We start from the raw sequence: 24,190 nt of genomic DNA on the forward strand, positions 1-24,190 counted from the left end.
ACAGTGAGGTCCTGACATTTCACTGTTGCCCTCCTGTTCTCCAATTACCCAAATGCCTACACGCTGAACATGGTGCCTCCCTGACTTGATGATGGATTTGTGTAGCTGTCAATTCTAGATTTATTGCTTAGTTTGGGAATGAGCTCTTTCAATAGTACATGCACTGCAGATCTCTCAGAACTAGCAAAAACCCTTCATGGGAAGCAAAATATTAGTCTTATACTTCATATGCTTGTAATTTTGAGGTTATGTAGCTTTTTTCCCTGAATAAAGTTAGAAATTCAGAATGACAACAAAGTTTCTTTTTCTTAAGACTTATATACTTATTTGGTGGTGGTGGTGGGGATCATAAGCAAGGGAAGTGGGAGAAGGAGAAGCAGCCTTCCTGCCGAGCGCAGAGCCCTAGGATCATGACCTGAGCCAGAGGCAGAGATGCTCAATGACTGAGCCACCCAGGTGCCCCAACAACCAAAAATTTTTTTTTTTTAAGATTGATTTTATTTATTTGACAGAGAGAGATCACAAGTAGGCAGAGAGGCAGGCAGAGAGAGAGAGAGAGAGGAGGAAGCAGGCTCCCTGCTGAGCAGAGAGTCCGATGCGGGACTTGATCCCAGGACCCTGAGATCATGACCTGAGCCAAAGGCAGTGGCTTAACCCACTGAGCCACCCAGGCGCCCCAAATTTCTTAACTTCATCCTAACTCTGTTGTATTGCTGTCTGGCAATAGCTATAGCCGAACCTGTGATTTAAATTTCAAACTTAGTAAGTGAGAAATCATCTTTGAGAGCCAGAATACGCAAAGCAGCAGTTGCGACAATATCCTTCTACAGCACATGTTAGAAAGAACATCACAAACACATTGCCAAAATTATTAATTTTCTAGAAGAAAAACACATAAAGCAAATGTTCTTGAAGGACTAATACCTATATGCCTTGAAAATGGCCTTAACTAGCAATACTGTATGATTGTTGAATTATATGCTCAAGACATTGGAATTCTTGTTAATCCACACTTTGTTTCATAACTAAATGTACTTGAGGAAACCAATTAAATGTCTTCAAAAGCTGAAGTTCTGAGGACTCAGAATATTTTCTGGAACATAGCCCAGTGCTTTCTACCTGAGAATTAGACAAGGAAAGGAAAGGATGAAGGGACTGTTTGCTCTCTCTCTCTTTCCTGTTTCTTCTAACCAGTCATGATTTGATAAAACAATTTCAGTTAGGTGATCTGTCTTCAAGTTCAGTATCAAAGACATAAGCAAATGTTTCTCTCTTTCAAACTATAGTATTTTTTAATCCTTTTAGCTCTTCCTTCCCATTTAGAAACCCATGGCCATTCGGAATCTTCTCTTTCATTCCTCCACTAAACCTCTGTGGTCATGAAGTTCCTCTTCTGAAATGCCTCCTCTTTTTGAGCATTGAAATAAGTGTTTTTACTCTCTTCCTTTTACTCTTCCTGGTTTGACAGGTCAAAATTCAAATTAGTTTTAAGTAAAACCATGTTTTCTATGTTTTTTTCCCTCATCTTCCCCAGAATTTAGAGTAGAGACTCTATTGCTGCTAAGAGCAAATAGAGGCTTTGCTGGTAGATTTTTCAAAAACCTGACCCAATGGGTGTAATTCTTACTACCCTCCCCACGTCGATAGCACCTTTTCTCAGATGCCTCTTCGCTGCCTCTTCACTCCTTTTCATGATCATTGCACTTCTTGGCCATTGTTCCATGCCACCTCTGCCCCAGCTTCATTTTGCTTACTCAGATGGATCATATTCTTCGTTGAAGTCACAGAGTAAGTCCCAGATGCAGCATTGTTTCCCCCAAAGAGCACCCACGTGGCCTTTCACTGCTGGAAGTCTTTGCTGGCATCTCTAATGTACGCTCTGTGACTTTTTTGTCTTCTTTCTGTGGCTTCATTTGATCATGGTTGTGTCTCCCAAGAATATTTCAGACTTTTGGGGCTGAGAATATGGATGATCTTTTTCAAATCACCCACCAGGTTTTGTTGGTGGTGGTAGTGATGACATTTATGGTCTCCTTCAGGATCTTGATGTCTCCTCCCAAGAAATCTTTACATAGGTGACCATGGTTGTTGTTCATTTGGAAATCCCTCTCTTCTTCAGAGAGAGAGGATTGGTGTGTGATCACAAATGCTGCTTCTTTGGCTTTTAAAAACAGTCTTATTGAGATATAATTTACATACTCTAAAAAGCACCCATTTTGAGTATACAGATCAATGAATTTTAGTTTATCTACAGAGTTGTGTAACCTCCAGTACAATCTAATTTTAGAATATTTTTCATCACCTCCAGAAGATACCTTGTACCTATTTCAGTCATTCCTCTATTGGTTGGCATTTAACACACCACTATTTTTAAATACTGAAAGGAAAAAAAAAAAGAATGCCTCAGAATATCTCCATTCAATAGTGTGGCCTATTGTTGAGGGAAAGCTATTAACCAATTTTTAATGGATTTTTAAATCTATTGTAAGTTTTCCCATCACTCACCAATGCTTAAAGCTACTTGGTTAGGCACTCCAGTTGTAAAATTCTGTTTGTTCCTTGATGCATCACACCCCAGTGCATAAGAACATTTGGCTGTTGTGCAACGGCAGATCATTTTTGTTTTTTAATAAGAAACTGTGTCAACAGGACAGCTAATTCAGCCATCTTGATTGAACTGATGAGTCAGTTTAGTGTTTACAACACTGAAAAATGGTTATTTGATCAAGAACATTTGCCATTTTATTCAAGGTTGTCATATAATTTGAGTGTGTGGACATAGCCTTGTATCTACATTAATTAATTTAAAACTTGGAGTGAAGAAATGGGACCTAATACCCCCCCCCCCAAAAAAAAATCAAGGAAACATCTCTTTGGGATCTAGCTATGTGTCTAGTTCCAAAGCTCCATGTACTTCTTGAAAATTGACAACAGTAATTAAAACATCTCATTAAGCAAATGGGCTGGCTTAGTGAGTAAAGCTATGGCTTTATAGAAGGCAAATCAGGAGCTATAGTTGATGGAGGGACCTTATGCACTTGTGACTACTGCCAGTATTTGGAAACCATCAGTTGAAGGCTGACATTTTGGTATCTCTTTACTTCCTCATGGTTTTACATGGAACCTGTTGATTTTACCTTCCAAACATTTCTTGGATCTGTCATCTTCTAGCATCTCCCAGCACAAGCTCTTGTGCTCACTCTTGGGTTTCTGTAGCTCAGCCCTAACTCGTGTTCCTGCTTCTGCTTCTGCTCTCATGCCCCTTGCCTCTAATCCTGTCCCCAAGCTGACGTCTACATGGCAGCCAGAGTGAACCTGACCCTTCAGACCAAATCCGTTCAGGGCAGCTCTCTTCCGTATACTTCTACCACAGAAAAACGAGGGACAGGCTTCTTAGCACTGTAATAATGAGGTAGAGAGCAGGCAACACTCAGACTCCTTGCAGGGGTAAGCATGGAAGTAATAGGTCAAAATTAGGGTGGCAGAGTCGGTGTCCCTGGTGGGAGAAAGGCAGGCCTCTTACGTGTGTAAAAAAAAGACACCGGGAAGGGGGTGAGGGCCTGCCAGAGACACAGTGTATCCAAACCCCAATTTTGCAAGTGACTGGTTGTGATGGGAAATATTTTGGTGCTTGTTGCTCATCACATGAACAAGGAAAAACTATGAATGGAAGAATTCTTCCTCTGCCCCTAAGTTTCTTTCTTTCTTTCTTTTCTTCTTAGAAAGTAATGGGAAAGACAACAAAGAAAGTAAAAGAAAAAAAAAATGTCTGTATAGATTGGTAAAGAAATAAAGAGAAAAGGTTGGGAAATAATTATAACAGAGCTGCATGGGTCACCAGGCAGTTTTATATGCAAACATCAGATCTTTGGAGAAATTATTCTTTTCCAAAATATTTTGGAAGCCAAAATTATGTATGCCACAAATTATTTTTCAAGAAAATCCATTTGGCTGGATTTAACCTTAGTATTTAAAGACCTGCAGTCATCATTTCTTTTTTACACTTTATTACTTTTTGAGGTTTTATTTTCTCAAGATTTGACCAAATTATTAAAACAAATGGAAAAACATGGATTTCTCCCAGATGGTGTGAGCATTGCTTTATAGTTTGGTTAGCATGGAGAGCTGATAGAATGGTATTTCATTTTATTTGTAAACTCTAGGTGTGGTGTTCAGTTTTAAAATGAACATCATTTGTGAAAGTTGTTATATCGCTTGCTTCTAGAATTTTTATAATAAATCAATTTTTCTATTTCTTTGGTACTGAGTTAAAACTTTGTTGTAGGTGAGCTGCTTCCCAGTGTAAAGGCAGATTTGAATTCAGTCTTTTTGACATTAAAAGAAAGGTAAGTGTATTGATAAATTCTGTGATAAATGGTTGTGTAGAAGCCATTGACAGACATTGCATGGTGAATTACAATTTAAAATAAGGCTTAATTTTCATATATATATATTCATTCTTGTAAATTAGACTCAATCACATGCCTTTGCTTTTAGCTACATATCTATGTAAAATAGTACATTTGAAAGTAGTTTATTTTAAAATGAGACAAAATTTAAAGATTTGATGGAGAGCAAAATTGAACAATGGGGAGAATGAACTTCCTTTGACCTGGGACAAATGAAAAAGTGATTTCAACCAAAAATAACGTTTCTCCCTATAGAGCAGGAAGGTAATATATGGAGATACCTTTGCAGCATCCAGACGTGTGATTTCAAGATGCTGCCAGATGTTACATGTGCTCCAGGAGACCTCACAGAATTGGGTAGAAAGTGTGGAAAATGTTGCCTGAGCCACACACGAGGAGGACTGCGGACCAGTAAGAATCTGCATAAATCAAGGTGCATAAATGAAGATGCTGTAAGAGCAGGCTCAGGAGTGTCCAGTGCGTGCCTTAGTTCACCCCCACCAACAGGAGACAAGGCCGGGTGGACTGGTGAGAACCAGATCCCAAACACACTCCTAATCTCATTCCTTCTCCTCTTCCTCTAGGAAGGATGTGGGACAAAAGGGCATGTAAGCAGTTCAGATAATGCACAGTTCACTTCATTTTAAATTTCAGGCCATAACGATACACCTACAGTGGTTAGGCCTGCCGCTTATATATATATTCTCCTATTACATATGGGCCAATTTTTTTTTTAAATTAATTAATTTATTTATTTGACAGAGAGAGAGATCACAAGTAGGCAGAGAGGCAGGCAGAGAGAGAGAGGAGGAAGCAAGGCTCCCTGCTGAGCAGAGAGCCCGATGCGGGACTCGATCCCAGAACCCCGGGATCATGACCTGAGCCGAAGGCAGCGGCTTAACCCACTGAGCCACCCAGGCGCCCCTACATATGGGCCAATTTTTTTCAGTTATTTCTTCATTCTTCCTTCCTTCCTTTAGGTGTTAAACATCAATCGCATTATCATTTTGCTAGAAGCTGATGGTGAGGCAAGGCAGGGGCCCAGCCTGCAAGGAATCTCTGGATGGGTGTTACCAGCCACGGCTCTTGGCATTTGGTCTAGTTGGGGATATGCTCAGTAAAGTTATAAATTGGACAGATAAATTGATTGTCGCACATTGTGATGGCTGCTGTGAAAGAAACGCGCAGGATATAATGATAGAAAACAATGCATGACAGCCCTTTTTGAGGAGACTCACACTGGGAGTGAAGAGGAGCCAGCTCCGCAAAGAAGGGGAGAGAACATTCCAAGGAGAGGGAATAGCATGTGCAAAGGCCTGGACATTTGCCCTCCTTGAGGTGTGAAGGAGTGTGGTATTTTCAAGGGACAGAGAAATGGCTGTTTTCTTCCACAGCTGGAGCTGTGAGTAAGGGAGAGAGTGACAAGAACCAGGAGGACGGGGAAGGGGGTTGGTGCACACCAGCTTATTCAGGGTCTTTTAAGGCCAGGCAAGGAGCTTGGATTTTCTTTGAGATGAAATGTGAAGTCATTTAAAAGGGTTTAGTCAGGGGTGAAATTTGAACTCGTTTAGGTTTTCAAAAGAATGCTAGGCCTGCTGTGTGGAGGACAGCTGGAGGTGGGCAGAAGAGGAAGGAGGAGAGCCATCGAGAGGCTCCTGAACCAGTCTGGGTGAAAGGGCTGTGCCTGGTGTCCGCTGGCGGTGGCCGTGGCCGTGGCCGTGGCGGTGGACAGGCGGGCTGGAGCCGACCGCAGGGAGCACCTGCAGGCCCCGCTGTGGGAGCGGTTTTCTGCTGCTCCGGACGCCCAGCTCTGGGGAGCCCTGTGGCTCAAGGAACACAGTTTGAAAATCACGAATCCATATATCCCGAGTGTAGTAACAAGAGACTGACTGATGCTTTCAGACATGACTGACCCAATGACCTAGTGGTGGGGTCTAGGGTCTTCTGAAGCCAAGATCCTAGTTTGTCGTATTTAAAGAGGACAAGACACTTCTTGTTGATGGGAGTATATTTGTGGAGGTATACAAAAACTGTTGACCACAGCTGTTTCAGTTAAAGTATTCTTTGGAGGAAATTCTTTCCAAATCCTTGACTTTCAGTCTCTTGATTGAAATCTCATGAGTGGACGTCAAAATCAAGTCAAAATCAAAACTGAGCAAGGGAAAAAGTTCATCAGGACAAAGAAAGAGCAAAGAGAAATTGAATCAGTGATTGAATCTCTCTCTCTCTCTCACACACACACACACACACCACACACACACACACCACACACTCACTCAAACTAAGTCACGATGCCGGGCTTGATCTCAGTTTTGAAAAACATTCGACCCCTCTTTGAACCAGTGGCGTTTGGGGGAGGAAGACAATGCTGTTTTGCTTCTCAGGCTTTAGGCAGGTTGTGCTTCTGTATTTAATTTTGCTGCAGTCACACATGTCCTGATGGAGCACAGGCTTGATTATTGTAATTCTCTTTTAGTAGGACTTCCAGCAGGGCTTTTCTGTCACTTGCTGCTCACGCAGAATGCAGCAGCACATCTGCTGGCTGATCTGAGAATGGGCAATCAGATTACCCCATCCTGTATAATTTGATATGTGCGGGTCACTGAGGACTCTGGCAATGTTTCTTTGTTTCTCTCTGTCTCTCTTTCTCTCTCTTTTTAAAAAGGATGAAAATTACATTTCCTCCATATCCAAGCTTATCTACTTTCACAATCATTTATCTTTTCTTAGAATTGTGAGTCAGTTTACCTCCTTTCAAGTCACCTGTCATTTTAGGCTAAAGGTGGATCTATATGCTGTTTGTCATGTGATGACAGGAAAAAAAATGAGACTCTGTGGTAAGATTATGAGGCGCTGTTTTTTTTTGTTTTTTTTTTTTTAGATTATTTATTTATTTATTTGTCATAGAGAGAGAAGTGAGAGCAAGCACAGGCAGACAGAGTGGCCGGCAGAGGCAGAGGGAGAAGCAGGCTCCCCGCCGAGCAAGGAGCCCGATGTGGGACTCGATCCCAGGACGCTGGGATCATGACCTGAGCCGAAGGCAGCCGCTTAACCAACTGAGCCACCCAGGCGTCCCTCGGAGGCGCTGTTTTAATAGATTGTATTCCTACTTAGCGAAAGAAGCTTATATCCCATGGAAGGATGAAGAGTTTATTCTATTCTATTCTATTCTATTCTATTCTATTTCATTCCATTCCATTCCATTTTGTTCCATTTCTTCCATTCACTCATGGATTCTTAAGCTTGCCAACAGCCTGGAAGAGGGAGACAGCTGCCATAGTATTGCAGCTTTGCCAGTGGTTGTAAGGTAGCTTTTGACCCACATAGTGAATGTTGGAAAAGCTGTGGATGGAGAGGTCAAGTCAGGAGTCATGACACTGTGGACTTCTCTGGACTGCCAGGTTCCTGTTTGTTGTTCCCTGAGCATCTGAGTTTAAGGTTGTTTGGAATGGCGGGAAATCGGGTTGAAAGAAAGATCAGCAATTTGTGCGCACGACACTAGGCTCCTCCTCAGAGGGGAAATGTAAGGCAAGGCGCCCACCCAGGTTGGGGGTACACATCCTGCCTTCAAGGTCAGATGGTCTTTGGACCTCTGGTTTCCTTCACTGGCAAGTTTACTGATGTTAAATTGAGTGTGTGTGGGGGAGGACAGAGAGATTGGAAAGGGTGGCAGGCTGCTCACATGGTAGTCTTACACTCACCTCAGGTGGCCCCATGGATAGAGGCAGGCTGACTCTAGAGTCAGTATCTCAAGGTGCATCAGTCATATGTCTCCATTTCCTAATTGCCTAGGATCTTCTGGATAAGGAAATCAATCTTTCTCTATGGTCTTTTATAACATTTAGTCTATTTATTCTTTTGAAACTTTTAATCACTACGGTCAGTGCTCATTTAATTTTTCAAAAGACAAGAATAAACTTTAAGAAGGAAATCAAGCTCTTGTGGAAACTAATTTTCCAATTAAGCACTAGTGTGATTTACTCGAGGCGTTGACTACCTGGGTATGGGCTGGATTGGGAATCCTATCCCCGAATTACAACTTCAGTGTTTCGGGAGGCAGGTTGCTTTGCATCATTGCTCTTGGTGTCTTCGTGTGTAAAATGTGGGTAATCATACCATCCTCTCAGTGTTGCTGTGAGGATTAAATGAGATAATAATTGTAAAGCTCCTGCGAGCACCTTCTCCTGCCTCCCTCAGAGTTAATCTTGGTTCTATCAAGGAACAGAGTTAATTTTTTTTTTCTGCCACTTAAGTATATGTTCTCTCTTTTGTGATGCATTTTCGTTTTGAAAAATGGCTTTATTCAAGCAAGTTTCTCCCTTTCTCTTTCCTTCCTACTTTCCCTCCTTCCTTTTTTTTTTTTAAAGCCAGTTATGTCTTTTTTTTTTTTTTTCTTTTTTAAGATTTTATTTATTTAGGGTGCCTGGGTGGCTCAGTTGGTTAAGCAACTGCCTTCGGCTGGGGTCATGATCCCAGTCCTGCGATCCAGCCCCGCATCGGGGCTCCCTGCTCAGCGGGGAGCCTGTTTCTCCCTCTCCCTCTGCTGCTCTGCTTGCTTGCTCTCTGTCGTATTCTCTGTCAAATAAATAAATAAAATCTTAAAATAAGGATTTTATTTATTTATTGGAGAGAGGGACAGAAAGACTGAGAGAGAAAGAGCGTGAACAGGGTGAGGGACAGAGGGAGAGGCAGACTCCCTGTTGAACAGGGAGCCCTGATGTGACCTGTACTCCGGGATCATAACCTGAGCGGAAGGCAGATGCTTAAGTCACTGAGCCCCCCAGGTATCCTCCTTCTTTCCTTCTTTCCATCTTTCCTTCCGATAAATTACTCAAAGTAGGCAGACCCAAAGACAGTCTTTTCTCATTAGTCTAAACATCAGATTAGTGATTATGTGACTCATTAAATGAATCAAATTCTATGATAAATTTGTGAAAAATGTTTACTTCAACGCCGTTTTGTCTTTTAAAACAGAGTAGTGTACCTGAAGATTTATCTTACACAAATATTGTGGAAGCATTATGTAAGAGACTAACACATACTCTGTTTGAGTGAGGTCTAAGAAAAGCCAAGAAGAAGGAATCCTCATGAGTAAGCGTTTTAATAAACAGACTGTTCACTGAGATCAGAGAGTGGTTAGTAGAGAGAAGTAGGATGGCTGTAAGTAGCATTGGATGCTTAAAGCAAGGAGGTCTTATTTCATGGAGCAGTGAAAGCCATCCTTGCTGTGTAAATATCATCATTTGTGCTGGAATAAACTGTACAGTGTCAGTCTCAGGTTGGTGATCAAAGAACCTCATTCTTGGGACACTTCTCAACCAAGGAGTACTAAAGCTCTTGAGAGAGTGTGAACGTCAAGGTTACCCTTGGCTTTATAGACTTACAGTGATATATTGCTGGGCTCTGTCAGGGAAGAGATTTAATTGGCTTTTGGAGGGATTTGAGTTTAAATCTGAACTCTCAAGCCAGGAGTGGGACCTTTATTTGGCTGTTCATTATAAATAAACAGTTCTTTAGTGAAGCTGTCTCCTAGTCGGAACCTATGGAGCAGGGAGCCCATCGTCAAAGGCATTGTTTCTTGTGGATGAAAGATATGGGATCATATGATGCTACATTACAGTGTTTTTCTAAATAGAGATTACCCTATGGTTTATACTCAGAAGTAACACATTAAATATTTTGGGGGCATATACTAGAATCCGTCACTTCATGAATTTTAATGCGAGTGTGGAAAAAAAAAAGATTTGTGCCATGCCCCAGCCTGTGGCTTCCCCAGGACATGTCCACAGGAGCAGTCTGACAGACAGACACTGCTCTATCCATAGAAGACATTTTCTGATGCCACCCTTGAAGGCGACAGTAGGCTGCAGGTGATGGCAGGACTGGGGGAAATCGCTTTCTCTTGGGGATCTGGAAAGGAGATGCTGGGAAGGATAGGACTTGAGGCTTGGAAGGGATGGGGTGAGCTCGGAGGCATCCTAGACAAGTGTCTAGATTGGTGTGATTAACATGCTTCCCCAATCTCTTACAAAAACACTTCAGAAGATCCCTAAGGGAATTTATGTAGATCACATGGGGTTTTTAAAAATATGCCTAACATACAGCATGGTGACTATAGTTGGTAATACTCTATTGCATATTTGAAAGTTGCTAAAGGGTAGATCTTGAAAATTCTCATCATAAGAAAAAGCATGTAACTCTCTGTAGTGATGGCTAATTAAGTTTATTGTGGTAATGATTTTGTGCTATGTATGCATATACGAAACCATAATGTTGTACACCTAAAATTAAGGCAGTGTTAATTTCAATTATATCTAAAAAAGTATACCTCATAAATTGTCTTCCAACTTGTAATATCATAGATGGATCAAGTCCACAACACCCTTTATATGATCAGTATAGCCTTATGGAAATAACTGAATTAATAGAGAATTTTTGTTTGGAGATTTAATTAATATTTCTTATGAATGTGTGTGACTAATTTCATTTCTTTCACAGTTTTTTTTTTTTTAAGTAGGCTCCATGCCCAGCTTCAAGCCCAATACAGGGCTTGAACTCATGTCCCCAAGATCAAGACCCCAGCTGAGATCAAGAGTCAAACGCTTAACAGACTGAGCCACCTATCCACTCCTTGCACAGTTTTTGTCCTTTCCTCCTTTCTTTCTTCCTTTCCTTTTCTTTCTTTCTTTTTTCTTTCTCTCTCTTTCTTCTTCTTCTTCCTTTTTTTTTTTTTTTAACAGTGTGTATGTGTGTGTTTTCATTTGTGGAAATGGCCAAAGAACGTACTGAAAGACAGAGTACAAAATGACTTGGGTTTTAGCTCAGCTCTGGCTCAGATCTCGTGACCGTGTGAAAGTCACTTCACTTCTCTTGTCCTCAGTTACTTCAGTCGTAAAATGAGAGAACTGATGCAGGTCCTTGGATTTATAAAATAAGTGATGCTGCTTGTGTGTAAATATGCTTTTAATGTGTCTAGACCATTGTTTATCTTTTTCATTCACCATTATGAAGGGGATACTTACAGGGAGGAGTGGAGCAGGAATGTGGAGTGGGGTGAGGGGACAGATCATGCAGGAGAGGGAGCGCTGAGCGCGTGCAGACAGTGGCGTACCAGGAACCGAGGAGGGTTATTAGCACAGCTCTCTGCACCCAGGGTCCAAAAATTAAAGCAAAAAAGAGAGAGTTGGACCAAGTGAGAAGTTTCCAATCTGTGTACTCATGTGAGCTAGCAATATTGAAAAAGCAATGTTTGGGACTTGATAAATCATATTTAGTAAGGATATTAAAAATTTAGTCTGATGTATTACCTTCTTTTTTATAAACAAAATGGCATTCAGAGATATAAAATACAGGGAGCATATATCACCCAAAAAGGAGACAGTTCTTTAAATTCAACAAATGTATCTTTTGGGAGACTCGTCCCATTGTCCTTGTTTTTCTGATTTTATTTTTCTTGGCTCGGTAAAAAAAGGTATCTTGCATGGTCCCAGGCCCTGCGGCTGGTGTTTAGAAACCAGTGAGTGAAGTTTCTGAGAGATAGTAATGTGAGTGCTCTGCTAGGCTCATTTAAAATCCCAAGAGTCTAATGTTTAGTGGTGCTAGTAATGCAGGGCTGGAGGGGAGGAACAGCTCCTTGCTCGTCGCCTTCCTGGGACACCAGGGACTGGAGGGGAGGGGGGAGGCGCAGCTCCTTGCTTGTCGCCTTCCTGGGACACCAGCGGAGCTGCTCTGTGTGTTTGGGGGGAAATGTGTGCAGGAGCGCCATTGCCTTTGCCAACAGTGGGGAGCCCTGAGACAGAGCCTCTGCAATCCTGCTGGGATTATCATCTTTAGATCCAGTTTACAATTAGAAGGGTATGAATAACATAAATAAACGGATGGTGATTTACCTTGCTTTTTAAATTTCATTTCCTGGAGTTTTATGACTTGAGTTTTGTGAAAATCTCCATTATCAGTCGGCGGGTAGCCCACCCATCTAAAATTATTTGTTGAGTGTCTGAGGAGTAATTTTTCCCCGAGGAAGTCCAGCATTGACGTAGCACTGATTTGATTGTTAAACAATTCTGCTGATTTTTCCAGGGCTTGTGGCCGCAGTTAGCCTTCCCGGGTGCTGGGGGCAACCCCTCGCATTGCAGTGGTATTGTCTGTGGGAGTCAGTCCGCACTTGAGTGGGAAAGCCTGCTTTCAGGAGACTCAGGCTCCCCTTTGTGTTTGGGGGGACTGACAACCAGACAGTCATCTCTTGGAGGCAGGGATAAGTGCGTCTGTGTGCCCAATCATGAGTCTAATCGCATACGACCAGTGTCTATCTAGAATGTGAGTCTCCTACTACCGGAAGCCATGATTTCTTGTTGTAACGTTGTAGTATGCATAGTGGCATAATAATCAGGATCCCTTAAGAAGAAATGAGAAAGTACCTTGGATTATTTCTCTTAGGACATGTGTGCCTTCAGAGTTTTGGGTTTTTTCCACTCAGCCCATTTGGCAGGCAAGAGGCCAGAGTTAGTGTGAGCCCAAAGGCACACCACAGTGGAAGGAGGGTGAGGGAGGGACACGTGTCTCCCTTGTTCATTCACACAAGGACCTTAAGGGACATCCCTCTGATGTCTATTCCAGGTTACTCTTTCCCTCAATGAGGAACGTTAAGTTCATTAAGTGGAAATTTTGTTATACTCAACTCCAACGGAATGTTGTATGTAATTGAATTTACCGTCTGTTTTCTTCTCTTTTGGTGAAGAGAGGGCTCTTTAAAGAAGGAAACAAAGGAAAGGGGCCCGTATACATTGAAAAGATAGCAGCCTCGAAAATGATGTGTGAGTGAATTTCTTCAGCTTGCTTCCTGAACTCAGTCTCTTAGCCTGTCACCCTCTTCTGCGTTCTTGTTTTTGGACTTCTCTTTCCTCAACCACATTCATATTGCCGTCTTCCCTGTCTTCACCAGTATTGGTGCAAGTCTCACTTCTGCTATTGGAGCTTCTGCATGATTCTTCTGCTCCACAGGTGTTTACTGAGCACCAACAACACATCAAGCATGGTGATAGGGCCTGGCTATAAGACAAAGCTCTAAGGCCCACCTTTGATGAGTGTGGATTCTTGTGCAGGAGAGAGATAGGTAGTGTAGGAGAGTTCTGGAGTCCAGGAAGGCTTTGCAAAGAGGGTGAAGCCCATCTTGAAGGAATGGACTTCATCAGACAAAAGGGATTTCCAAGAAGAAGGACGTGTGTGTGTGTGAAGAGGGATGAAACGGCAATGACTTCAGAGGTGGCATCAATTCAGAAGTGACTTGGTGTGGGTGTCAGTAAGAGTGGTCGCCGGGAGGGTTTGGCAGTTCGGGAAGAGGCAGTGGCTGAGCCAGGCCCCCTCCCTGTGGTTCCCAGCCTCCCCAGCAGAGGGCTTCCGCACTGACTGCACCTCCCTTGTGCCATCCTGGTCCTTTTCCCCGCTGGGCCCTCACTCACATTTCCCCCTCACTTGGAGTGTGCCATTCCCCCCAGATCTTTCCATCCTTTAAGGCACAGTTCTCATGCCACTTCCTCTAGAGTCTTCGTAGACTTTTTGGGCCTTCTGTGCAATGCCTTCTGTTTTTCTAAACGTCTTTTTTGGTGGTAGAATTTACATAATAGAAACTTGACCATTTTAACCTCTTCTAAGTGTTCAGCTCTGTGTCATTCAGTACCTTCACATTACTGTGCACTGTTGTCCCCATCCGTCTCCAGAACTTCTTCGTTTTCCCAGACTGAAACTCTGTGCCCTTAAATACCAGCCCCCTCTCTCCCATTCCCTCCAGCCCTGACAACCACCATGCCATCTTCTGTCTGTGACTTTGATTGCTTTAGGAACTGGAACCTTTCACTTAGCATAGTCTGTTCATCTTTCACTTAGCCTAATACCTTCAGGTTTCATCCATGATGTAACATGTATCAGAATTTCCTTCCTTTCTAAGGCTAAGTAATATCACATCGTATGTCTAAACCACTTTTCACTTAATCCAGTCATTCATTATAGATGAACACTTGGGCTGTTTCCACCTTTTGGCTGTTGTGAATAAGACTGCTGTGAACATGGGTGTACCAGTATCGGTTTGAGTCCCCGAATTCACTTCTTTGGGGGGTGTTCCTTTTCTTTCTTTCTTTCAAGAGCGAGGCAGGAGGGGCAGAGGGAAAGGGAGAGAGGAAGTCTCAGGCAGGCTCCATGCCCAATGCAGAGACCGACATGAGGCTCAGTCTCCCAGCCCTGAGACCATGACCTGAGCTGAAATCAAAAGTCGGATGCTTAACCGACTGAGCCACCCAGGCACCCCGGTGTTCCTCTCTTTTTAAAAGGTGATTTTTTCTAGGGCTTCATGTACAGCAGCATCCAGGGCCACTAACATCTACTGAGTACTGACTTGGAGTGCTGACAGGCACAGTACCGCCTGCTGTGCATGCAGTAATGCATTCTGTCCTCAGAATAACCTCATGAGAAAAACACATACTATCCCAATTTTGCAGATGAGGAAATGGAGGCACTGAGCTGCTATGTGTTTATAAGGGCAGACAGCAGAGAAGAGGTATGTGTTATTAACTCTCACAGCAACTCAGACCAGCAGAACCTAGCCTCTTCATTTATTCCCATCAGAAAATGATTGTTCTGAGCAATTAATTGGCATTCCTAATGGCATAGAGTTATGAAGCAACAGAGTTCAGATACCTCGTTTACTTGACTCCCAATTCCCATGTTCTTTCCACTGCAGTGTATTTTATTTTTCTATCCTATCCTATCATTTGTAATTAGATTGTACATTCTTGAGAGACAAAAACATCCTTCTAATTCTTTTCCAAGTACATAGTGATCATTACATAGTTGATTTCTCATTGTTAGGTTAATAAGCAGATAAATGCATAAAATTCAAGGCAAGGACATAATAGTTTTGAGTAGAGACTTGAGGAATTTGAGGACAAGGGAATAGGAAGGAATCATTTAAAGCAATACTTTCACAAAGAAATGAGTGCTCAATAACCATTGTTTTCCTTTTGTATTTCTGTAATCTATAAGTATGTCATAATACATGGAATGCAGTGTTACATACACTGCATCCCATGGGGGGAAAACCCATTGATTATTCACAAGAGTTACACTACTCTCGTGAATTATTAAAATTTGCTAATGAGATGAGAAGCATCCCCAAACTCCCATCAGGCTGCTCTCCTCCTGCCATGGAGGGGCCCTTTCTGTGAAGAGGGGAGAGCATGGGGGGAGCCAGACTCGGAGGGGATGGCTGACAGGGAGAGTCAGTGTGAGGATGGATGGCCCCAGTGGGAGGAGGGCACGCGTGAATTGAGAAGTAGGATCCATCCATTATATAAAAATAAACAATAAGCAACTTTTGAATCGCGATGCTGTATTTCCTTCTGGGATTCAAATGACTACACAAACCACTTGAGCTTCATTTTTATGGTTTATGAAGCTCAAGGGAATTATATGCTCGTAATTTATAGTTGCTGGTTCCACGCAGTGTTTATGGCTCCGTATGCTATGTAGGATGATATCGTGTGCATGCCTGTACACGGGGTTTAATTAATGACCTAGAGATTATCCTTGGCCTGACTTATTGATGTCTGTGTGTTGGAAAACATGTGCTTCTGTGCTGAAAAATAAGAGCGGTTCAGGGCCAAGAGCAGTAGCCTTGGAGTTTGGAGTGAAATTTCATGCCACTTGCAGACGCAGTCTTTGGAATTCTGCATGTATCGTGCACCTTTCCAGCTCATTCTCTTAAGCTTTTGCAATAAGTGAAGCAATTAAAAGTTAAATTAGCTTCTGAGTCCCTCTGAATCAATTTCTTTCCTGTATGTTTTGGAGAGTGCGATGGACATAAAAGTTACAATTGATTTTTGGGGGGGAGTTATTCTTTCCTTGAGAGATAGTGAGTCTTCTTTATTTGCTGGAGTTGGGAGGGAGTCCTGCAGTGCACCCCTGCAGGCATGTCTTTTGGGGTTCCACAGAAGGAAGAGCAGAAGGAAAATCAGGAATGCAGGTTGCGATTTTATTTTAAGCTTTTTTCTTTAGAGTAGCGCTTGCTAAAACGAGACTGTAGAGTGTTAAAGTGACTTCATTAGATTAAGATCATCAGTGGTCTTCAAACTTTTATTTTTATTTAGTTATTTTTTAAAGTTTTATTTATTTATTTGACAGACAGAGATCACAAGTAGGCAGAGAAGCAGGCAGAGAGAGAGGAGGAAGCAGGCTCCCCGCTGAGCAGAGAGCCCGATGCGGGGCTCGATCCCAGGACCCTGGGATCATGACCTGAGCCGAAGGCAGAGGCTTTAACACACTGAGCCACCCAGGTGCCCAGGTCTTCAAACTTTTAAATAAAATCCACAGATCTCTCTCTCTCTTTTTTAAAGATTTTATTTATTTATTTGACAGACAGAGATCACAAATAGGCAGAGAGGCAGGCAGAGATAGGGGGAAGCAGGCTCCCCGCTGAGCAGAGAGCCCAATGAGGGGCTTGATCCCAGGACCCTAAGATCATGACCTGAGCCGAAGGCAGACACTTAACCCACTGAGCCATGCAGGTGCCCCACAGATCTCTTTTTTAAAGGAAAGGGATGTGTAGAAGCTGACAGATCAAACAGATCCAAGAGGAGCTGCCCTATTAGTCCCTTTGGGTAGTTGAGAAGCAGTAAGGCTCAGTGCTTAAAGTATGAACCCTGGTGATAGACTGCTTGGGCTCAGGTCCCCAATTTTCCCGCTTACTGAGATGGTCAAGTTACCTAGCCTTCTTGTACCTCAGTTTCTCCACCTATAAAATGGGGATGATAGAAGTAAAAGCTGCCTCACTGGATTATTGTGAGGTTTCAAGAAGGGAGTTGCTATAAGTTAAGCACTTAGAGCAGTACTTGCAGGAGATACCTCCTATTAGCTGATGCTCATATTACTGAACCTACCCAACAGCTCAGTGAAGCAGCTGAGCTATTCAGATATTTACTGTATACTTACCATGTGCTGGGCACCTGTCAAAGTGCTGGGAAGATGGTGGTGAACAAAACAGTCTGCTTTTCCGGCTCTTAGATTCTGTTGTTCTAACTCAGGGGTTGGCAAACATTTTCTGTAAGGAACCGGTCAGTGTTTTAGGCTCTGCAGCCCATCCTGTGTCTGTCATCACTGCTAACCTTGCCGTTGTAGCTCCAGAGCGGTTATAGATAATATGTAAGTGAGTGGGCATGATTGTGTTCTAATAAAACTTTATGTACAAAAACAGGAAGTGAGCTGTACTTGGTGTGAGGGCCAAAGTCTCCTTATCCATGTTCTAACCTAACTTCTCCTTTTTCTTATTTTTAAAGACTTTATTTATTTATTTGACACAGAGAGAGAGATCGTAAGTAGGCAGAGAGGCAGGCAGAGAGAGAAGGGGAAGCAGGCTCCCCGGTGAGCAGAGAGCCCGATGTAGGGCTTGATCCTGAGACCAAGACCCCAGCCGAAAGCAGAGGCCCAAACCACTGAGCCACCCAGGTGCCCCCTAACTTCTCCTTTTATAAACTACACCATTGAGGCCTAGGTCACATAATAGTGGCAAAACCAAAACCAGAACATTGTTTTAACCATGCTGTGCAATACTTTTTCCTTTTTACTGTGCTCTCTGGCGTACTGGCTTTGTGAGGACCCATTCTTTTCCTTTCCTGTCTTATCAAACTGCACAGTGAGTTGGGTAAAAGTGGGTGACCCAGAGTCTCACCAGTAGATCCCATGATTGTTTGCTTTTGTATCTGTCTTTAGAATGATATATTTCCTCATTCCACAAATATTTATCAGATGCCTCCTATGTACTAGATGCTGTTCAAAGACACTCTGGCTGCTGGTTAGCAAAGCAGACAAAGATCCCTGCTGTCTCGGAGCTTACATTCTAGAGGGGAGGAGAGAGATAACAAATGGTACACACAATAAAGAAATTATCAGATGATCAGGAGGATCGAAAGATCTAATAGAAGCAGGTTGTAGGGGTTCTGTAGGGTGGCCAGAGCAGGCCTTACCAGGAAGGGGAAATTTGAGCAAAGCCTTGAAGGGGACGAGAAGATTGGCAGAGTGAAACCAGGGCAAAAGCCTCTTGGGCAGAGGGAACTGTGGGAACAGAGACTGTGGGCCATGTCAAGAGTGTTGAAGGGACGGCAAGTCGGCCACTGTGGCTGGAGAGGAGTGTTGGGGGGGCCATGTAACAGAAGACAAGGTAGGGAAGGGTGGGGAGTGCTTGTGTGTAATGGGGAGCCATTGCAACTTTCTGAACAGAGACATGCATTGCTCAGAAAGAACAGGCTCCCTCCCATCTGCTCTTGGGAAGAGATAGAAGCAAAGTCCATTGCATTGATCCAGACAAGAGCTGATGTTGACTTAGGCTACAGTAACAGTGATGGATGGAGGAAGCGAGATGAAGTCAGATCCTGAATACATATTTTGAACGTAGCATCAGTAGGCATTTGCGATAGATTGAAGGTAGCCTGTGAAGAATGAGGGGAGTTAAGGACGGCTCCCTTTTAGTATTTATAGGATTCCTGGGCCGATCACCCGGTGCAAGAGCTTTCTTCTGTAGTGAGAGAACTGAGGTACAAAGAGGAGGGATGGGTCCAGGTCCCAGCAGCAAGCAAGTAGTGGCCCTCCATCTGGGGGGTACAGCTCTGTCCCTCTTTTCTATTCTCCAGCATTTATCTTCTTGGGTTAATCTTCTTCCTGCTTCCCTGGACACCGAGCTAGGTGCCCCTCTACTCTTTCTGATGTATCCTGTTTTGACCTATCCTGCCATGAGATTTTCCTGTTTTCTAATTGCCTGCTTACTGTCTCTTGTCTCTACTTGGCTCTTTGAGGGCTCCTAGCCTAGTGTTTCCCACATAAGAGGTACTTTATTAATGCCGTATGATGACAAATCGCTTTTCAAATGGTCTTCTCCTAATTTACAGCCATTCTTAAAATCTTGTTCTTTTATAGTTTTTTTTTCTTACATTGACTTTCCCTTATGTGTTTCCTTTATTTTTTTCCTTATGGCCCCTCTATTTGGATTTGCTTTATGTTTTCCATCTTAAGAGTTTCCCTAGAGCCTGCCACTTTGAAGGGAAAAGTCCTTTGATTTTCATTTTAAAATTACATCCATTAAACAGTAACCCAACAGGTAGTAAGGCATTTGATATTTTAAATCTCTCTTTTCACTTTCTTTGGTTCCTCAGCAGGTCTCTCGGGGGCCATACGAGTTCAGAGTGTCTTGAAATTCTGCCAGAAATGTGGCACAGCGGCAGCGGTGTGCGTAGTACTGGAATGTGCGAGGTGCAGCTGGCTGATGCCCGGATTACCCACGTCCCGAGTGTGACGCATCTGCCGCAACTTGCTCTCTCCTGCCGTTCCTCTTCGTCGAGCGCGTGCTGTAAAAACCACCAGGTGTCAGCCATGATGGCAATCATGCCCTGACTAAGTCTTTTCAGAATGGAGGTGCCTCTGCTGGAAACTTCTTCAGAACTGTTAGTTGCTGAATTGCAAGTTCACATAACCCTTTGCTTTTAACCGAATTATTGCTCCAAGTCCTGCAAGATACAAACAAGAAAAAAAAAAAAAAGAAAAAAAATCAGGTCAGTGTATATTATTTGTATTTATATACAATGTAAGATATAATATAATATCTATTGAATACTAGAAACTGATAGATTTATTCTTTTGCAGATAGTATTTGAGGGATATGTGAGTCTTTTTATTGTCTCAATAAGGGCTGTGAATAAGCAGTAGATTATTGGTTCCATATTTTTGGTTTTGTAACCCGTTGTTTATTGTCTTATTCTTTTGACTTCAATGATAAAATGGTAGCTAAAAGTTATAGCCTAGTACTCTGCATGCATTCTTTAATTCCTATAGCAACCCAGTGCCACACATCTGAGGTAGATGCTATTCTTCTTCTTCCCATTTTACATATGAGGAATGAAGTTAAGTAACAGGCCCCATGACAGTATCTGTAGAGCCTAGAACATACTTGTCATCACAGACGGTATTTGTGTATCTACAGTCTCTGTGATATTGTGCGGGCTTATGTTCAGTTTTTTTCCTTATCAATCTTTTAAATTATGATCATTGGGAGAATATAGAGTATATCTCAGTAAGCTTCAAGGTTAATTTGCGTTTCGCTTGGTATATGATATTTTATGAAAATTCCCAACATCTATATACTACTGTAGCATTTATAAAATGCTTTTACAAATAATTTCTCCCTTCATTTTAGTGTTCTGTGGACACTCACCCCGTTTTCCTAGTATCAAAGACACATGGATGATTTTAAATGTGAAGAAAATCTTCCATGTACTTCCTGTCCCCTTTTAACTTCCCCATCTCTCACCTCTCCCCACATCTATTGTTTTACAGTATTCAAAGCAATTTTGTATCTGTTATTCATTTGATATTCAAACTGAGATAGATATTATTCTTCCCATTTTGCTGTTGAAGAAGCTGGGCACAAGAGAAGTGATTTGACTGAAGATGAGGAGAAGGGAAGTTGGAAAGGTTGGAAGTGTGGCCAAGACTCGACCCACCATCTCTGGCTTTGGCGATGAGGGAGGTCATAGCCAGGGAATATGGGCAGCCTTGAGACGCTGAGAACAACTCTGGCAAACAACTGGCAAGGAAACAGAGACCTTAGTCTTATAACCCCAAAGACCTGAATTCTGCCAACAACCCGAACGAGCCTGGAAATGTGTTCTCCCCTTGTGCCTCCAGAAAGGAAGCAGCCCTGCCAACACCTTCATCCCGCCATGTGCCATACTTAGCAAAGAGCCCACTGAGCCACGCTACACCTGGACTCCTGACTCACAGAACTCATGACGTAATACATTTGTTGTTTCAAGCTGCTGAATTTGGGGTAATCTGTGGCAGTGGCATTAGAATACAAATGCAGTCACAGAGTTGTTCATTTGTGACTCGGGTAATACCCTGTTGCATACTGTTTCCACTGGTTGCACAGGACGGCACTCAATGCTGTGGTCTCCTAAGGGTGGAGGGTCCATCAGCCCCAGGTGTGCACATGTTTTCTTTCAGTAAAGAAAGAAAACTCAGCTTTTAATCTTAAGAGTTTTGCAAAGGTTTTGTGCTAGAATTAGTGTATTAGTATGGCAGAATATTTATAGTTCACATACGGTGTATCGCTGGCTCAGTTGTACTGACAGGGTTGCATGATCAAAAAGACCTTGATAGGTTGCCTGTCTTGTCGAACAGTGACCTAGTGGGCAGCAGAAGGAAGGGTCCACCAGCTCTAGTGGAAAGCTCACCGTATTTGGAGTTGGAGCCATCAATATTATCTTCACCTATGAAGGTAATTAGCCCGGCGACTTTGGCTAAACCACGTACCCTCTGGCTTACATTTCCTCATGGAACCCGAGTGAGGCATCCCGGATGCTCCTTGAGCTTTCCTTGAGAATATGGAGATGTTTCACTGACATGCATATCATCTCAGAACTATCATCTCTGAACCATGTCTTTGTTCTGATTGAGAGAAGAAAAGAGAAACTTAGACCAAAGAAAAAACCAAAACAAACAAAACAAAACAAAACAAAAAACCCAAACCCACAAACCCCAAATCCCCCAAACCTCCAAAAAAACCCCCAAACAAACAAAAACAGGTATTGCATAGATGGCTGGTTGTTTGGACTAATTGATCGTGTTGTTTGACTGAGTTGATTTAATATAGTGACTGACTTCTTTTTTTTTTTTTATTTTTTATTTTTTAAAGATTTTATTTTATTTATTTGAGAGAGAGAGACAGTGAGAGAGAGAATGAGCGAGGAGAAGGTCAGAGAGCGAAGCAGACTCCCCATGGAGCTGGGAGCCTGATGTGGGACTCGATCCCGGGACTCCAGGATCACGCCCTGAGCCAGAGGCAGTCGTCCAACCAACTGTAGTGACTGACTTCTGAGCAGGTATTTTTCTGATTCATTTTTTAAGGTCTTCCTAATGTCTAATCTGGTATTTTGTGCCAGATTTTTTTAAAAAAAGATTTTATTTATTTATTTGACAGACAGAGATCACAGGTAGGCAGATAGAGAGAGACAAGGATGCAGGCTCCCAGCGAGTAGAGAGCCTGATGCAGGGCTCAATTCCAGGACCCCGAGATCATGACCCGAGCCGAAGGCAGAGGCTTTAACCTACTGAGCCACCCAGGCGCCCCACTTTGTGCCAGATTAATAATAAAATCTTATACAATAAATGGGTAGACTTAAAATGGTAAAATGAAAGCATTAAGGTTCAAAAGAAGTGTTAAGGTTAAAAAAAAAGCATTAACAACATAAATTCAGTGAGACTTCTTATTTAAGAGATAACTAACTCTTCTGGATAAGTGACTACTTCCAGTAGACCACAAGATCTCAAGAGGACTGGTGGTACAATTGATTGTTTCTAGGGGTGATCAACAAAACTATCAGATTAATTTAGATACATGTACATAGTACTTGTTATGCTCCAAAGTTGTTTTAAGCACTTTCTGCATATTAACTCATTTAATGCTCACAATAACCATATTGGTTTGGTACTAATATTACTCTCTTTTCACAAGTAGGTAAAGCAAAGCACAGAGAGGTTACATAACCTGCCCCAGGTTGCACAGCTAATAATTATCTGGGCAGGGGTCGAAACCCAGCAGGCTGGCTTTGGGGTCCTTACCCCTCAGCACTCTGCTCTGTTGCTTCTCCATGATGAGAGGTGGGGGAGCCGGTGCGGGAGGTCTCTTCTGATTCCTTAATGTCTTAAATCACCGACTCACCAGGAATAATCAGGACCACTTTCCTTCCTCAAGGACTCTGACAGTGGGACCAGAATAGGAAAGCCAATAGTGGGGTGTTCAGTCTTGCCACAGAGAGCAGTAGAGGGGGGATCTTGGCACCGGGAGCTTTCTGTTCTGGGGAAAATTGAACTTTCTGAATCATAGTTTTCTCATGTTATCAACATGGAACGGAGAGTACCTCCTGGATAAGACTATTATGAGGATTATGTGAAATAATGGGGAGAAAGCATAACATTTCAGGCACAGAATGTAACAGGTGCTTAATACATCTTTGTTGAACTGCACTGCATCCCCGTTCTGAGCAGCTCGGGAGCCCAGTAGACGCTAAAACAGGGGAGAGAGGCTATGCAGCATAGGTCTGCCTACACAGCATCTTTGCATCTTTGCACAAGCCAACCAAGGCTGGAATACATGCTTCTCTGTCCTTCGCTCAGTTGTTGGTTCCCAGTGGTAGTAATAGCATATTATGAATGTATTATATTATGAATGTACTTGGAAACATTCCTTCAGATTTCTAATAGCCGTGATTCCCTTGGGGATTGATGAAGCTTAGACAAAAGGTCTGCGTGATTTTTATTCACTTCCATCCCATCTGTGCTTCCCTGAGTCTTCCCCACCTCCATCGGGAGGACCACCGTTCACCCTTGCATTCTCTATCTCTCACTGGGTTTGGGAGGATCACGGTTCATCCGTGCATTCTGTCTCCCTGTTTCTGCGGGGAGAACCTCCGTGTATCCAAGCATACCATTCTAGGTATTCCTTGACTCCTCTCTTATTCCTATCCCTCAGTGGATCTCGTTAGCACTGCCTTCACAACCTGTCCTGAATCTAAGCACTTCTTTTCTCTGCCAGATTAATCCTGGCCTCTGTCCCCGCTTGCCTGGGTCACTGTGAGAATCTCAGTCTTGTTTCCTCTCGAGCCTCTTCCAGTATACTCTCCACAGGCAGCCAGAGTGATCACGTCATTCTGTGCTCACCTTCAGTGACCTTCTGTCACGGTCAGAGC

The 24,190-nt window shown here is 42.8% G+C and overlaps 1 long non-coding RNA gene across 1 annotated transcript in view; it reads left to right on the forward strand.

Annotated features, from left to right (window-relative positions):
• LOC122904444 overlaps positions 1–21,969 on the forward strand; it is a 28,240-nt gene extending 6,271 nt beyond the window's left edge. The window contains exons 2-3 of the long non-coding RNA XR_006384201.1: positions 19,601–19,996; positions 20,859–21,969. This is a non-coding gene — a long non-coding RNA (uncharacterized LOC122904444). The remainder of the gene's footprint in view (positions 1–19,600; positions 19,997–20,858) is intronic.
• Positions 21,970–24,190: the final 2,221 nt, after the last annotated feature.

Source organism: Neovison vison, chromosome 4, assembly GCF_020171115.1.
Source record: "Neovison vison isolate M4711 chromosome 4, ASM_NN_V1, whole genome shotgun sequence".
Taxonomy (NCBI): domain Eukaryota; kingdom Metazoa; phylum Chordata; class Mammalia; order Carnivora; family Mustelidae; genus Neogale; species Neogale vison.